Genomic DNA, 3,551 nt, shown 5'->3' with positions numbered 1-3,551 from the left:
GGTTTCTCAGCACCATACCCATGCTCGTGGGTTTCACCGAAGTGGTAAACGTCTGAGACCTGCATCACTTTGGGCTTTCCTCCCACATTAAGCTGACACGCCGCGATATAACTGGAATGCTGTTAAAAGCAGCGTTAAACTCAACTCACTCACTCATGTTTGAAGTTGAAATCTTTGATTTGTGTTAGAATTGTTGAAGTATCATATTATATATTATTTTATTATTCTAAGAGTACTGTAACAGTTGATTATGGGGATTCAGACACCCTGGATTATCACAGGGATCCTGTCTTCAATCAGTGTACACGATTCAGTGTGTGGGATCCTGTACTTATGGGGTCTTTTCTCACTGAATTATAGGAGACTTATTTGGGAAATAAATGTTATGGTCTGATGATGTTACAATTCATGAGTGTCCAGCCACCTATACTCATGGGTTTGAATCCCAGATTCACGCTGACTATATTTTTGGGTTTGTTAGCACCATACAAGCGGCACGTGGGTTTCACCAAGTGGTAAACATCGGCTCTGACGTCATGCTGATTTGCCATGACTGAAATGATTAAACCAAACTCACTCTCTCATTAAGGGATGGTGGAGTAGCCTTGTAGTTAAAGTGTTTGCTTGTCATGCGGAAGGCCCGGGTTAATTCCCCACATGGTACCATGTGTGAAGCCCATTTCTGGTGTACCCCGCCATGATATTGCTGGAATATTGCCAAAAGTGGCATACTCACTCACTCATTCTCTCATTCGCCTTTGTATTAAGCTATTACAGATCGTCTTCTGTGGAGGACTCCTTGATTTGTGAGGCTAAAAGAGAAAGGGTCACTTAAAATACAATCTTCAAGCAATAATTTTTTGAGGTGTGTGAGCAATGTTGCATATATTTCTTAATATACTGATACAAATAAATAAGGGAACATTTGAAACAGGTTAGTGAGATAATGGATTTTGACTCGGGCAGTAATATACCAGGTGTCATGGTGATATGTAAAGAATCAAATCCAGCCTGAGTAAACTAGTGGTTGACAGCATGAGCATCAATCTATGCTGTCTCAGCAGAATTCTCCCACATCAAGCTGACAACTCATGATATAACTGAATACTTTTCGATGCTGGGTTAAGCCCTTCTCACGGAGCCCCCATGGCTATGTGTTCCCTTAGTTTCGTCCATGAGTATATTTGTTTACATGCTGTTATTTATAATGAATATTTATATGTCTATAGTTAGTTTATGTTTTGGGGGCACGGGTGGCCCAGTCATCTAAGGCACCGCAATTCACTGTGCAGATTTGCTTGCCTTGGACATGCCAGAAACCTATGATTGTGGGTTCAAATCCCGATTAGCCCTGATTATGTTTCTAGGTTTGTCAGCACCATACCTGTGCTCGTGGGTTTCACTGAAGTGGTAAACGTCTGAGACCTGCATCACTTCGGGGTTTCCTACCACATTGGAACTGGAATAATGTTAAAATCGGAGTTAAACCCAACTCACTAGTTTATGCTTGACTCTGGTCAGGATGAATTTGGTTGGACTGTCTTAAAACTTCTTATACAGGTTGAAGAATATTACTGGGTATTGTTTCATATTATCATTGGTTACAGCAAAGATGAGAGGTTTATGACATTGAATCCAGTGGCACTGCTAGTCAACTCACCATGAAAATAGTTATTCAACAGTTGGCATTAGCCCTGTGGACAGTGTGTTTGTTTGTCAAGAAGAGGCTAGGTTTGAATCCAAACAAGACATTTGAGCACCCTGCTTAATACATTCCATAACTGCCAACTGACAATACTTGCTTGTGTTTGATCTTATGCTTTTGAAGACTGAGGACTGGTATATTCCATGTGTATGTCAGAACATTGTTCTTGTAAATAAATACTCCCCTCTCTATACTTCTGTTGTGTCACAATAGACTTGGATCAAACTTTTGTCTTCCAGCACTATATGGGTACCTGGTAGGATGAGACATTCATATGTATGAGGAAAATGGCAGCTGGAGTGTATTCTCATCACGGAAACAGGGAATGACCCCTTTCTCGCTATGATTGTGGACCAGTGAAGATCCGGGTTACAATGGGTCTTCAGCAACCCATGCTCGTTGTAAGAGGCTGTTGTAAGAGATGACTAACGGGATCGGGTGGTAGGGTTCGTTGACTTGGTTGATGCATGTCATCTGTTCCCAATTGTGTGGATCTTGGCCTCACACATTGTACTATATCTGGAAACCGAACCCAGGCTTTCAGCAGGAGTGAACACTTTAACCTGTAGGCTACTCCACCACCCACTCTGATGGTACCATATGTTACTAAGGCAAAATTGGGTAAATCTTGGAGATTATTGCACTTATACAGGCACGGCTGTGGCTGCTGGTACTTGTCAAGACCTCCAACCTGAATCTTTGTATGATTGTTTGTTTGTTTGTTGTTTAATGCTGCTCTCAGCAGTATTCCAGCTATATGACAGCGGTTTGTAAATAGAGCCTGGACCAGACAATCCAATGATTTACATCATGAGCATCAATCCACGAATTGAGATACGATGACATGCATCAACCAAGTCAGCGAGCCTGACCACCTGAACCCGTTTGTCACCAGATGACAAGCATGGGTTGCTGAAGACCTATTCTACCCCGGGTCTTCATCGGTCATCTTTGTATAAAAAGTGAACCATTGAAGCATTATCCTACCCTGCCTGCCTTTGAATGATGTGATTTGTTAAAACAAGTTGTGCTGTTCCAGCGAAGAACTCTTGTCTACTCAATGAGACTGGCATAAGACAGTGTAGATTTGCCTCCCTTGGCTGTGCCAGGATCGGCTGGTAGGGGGTTTGAAACTCACATTCAGCCTTAGTATTATTGTCTGTTACCCCTATACCCTTTTCTGTAGTAAGTTACAGTTTTCTAAAAAGATATTCTAGTGTACAAAAACCGTCTTGTCCGTACTCTCTGCGGCTTGAAGTATAGCGAGATGGGCCATGCCATGGTGGGCACGTCTAGGTTCTGTGAGAATATCTCCCACTGAACGCCACGGCCTGTGCAAAAAAATCGGAATCCTGTGCAAATGATAAAATTAGAATGGAACAAGTCAGGGGCGGGAGAGCCACAAAAGAGACGAGCTCTTAGTTTTCCAAAGTGGTAAGGGGGGGTCGGTTAGCCTAGTGGTTAAAGCGTTCGCTCGTCACGCCAAAGACCCGGGTTTGATTCCCGACATGGGTACAATGTGTGAAGGCCATTTCTGGTGTCCCCCGCTGTGATATTCCTGGAATATTGCTAAAAGCGGCGTAAAATCATACTCACTCACTCACCCCAAAGTGGTAAGTCTTGTACAGGCATCACCTCAGGCTTTTCTCACACTTTACGCTGACATGTTTTCCTAGCTCTGACAGAAAGGGGGAATATATATGAAATATTTATAAAATTACTATTTATTTCCTACTTTCTTTGTTTTGTTTGTTTAATTGTTGTTTAACGCTGCACTCAGCAATATTCCAGCCATATGACGGCGGTCTGTTAATAATCGAGTCTGGACCAGACAATCCAGTGATTA

This window comes from Haliotis rufescens, unplaced genomic scaffold (assembly GCF_023055435.1).
Source record: "Haliotis rufescens isolate VD_foot unplaced genomic scaffold, xgHalRufe1.0.p SCAF_21, whole genome shotgun sequence".
Taxonomy (NCBI): Eukaryota; Metazoa; Mollusca; class Gastropoda; order Lepetellida; family Haliotidae; genus Haliotis; species Haliotis rufescens.
Note: the sequence above shows the minus strand (reverse complement) of the source record.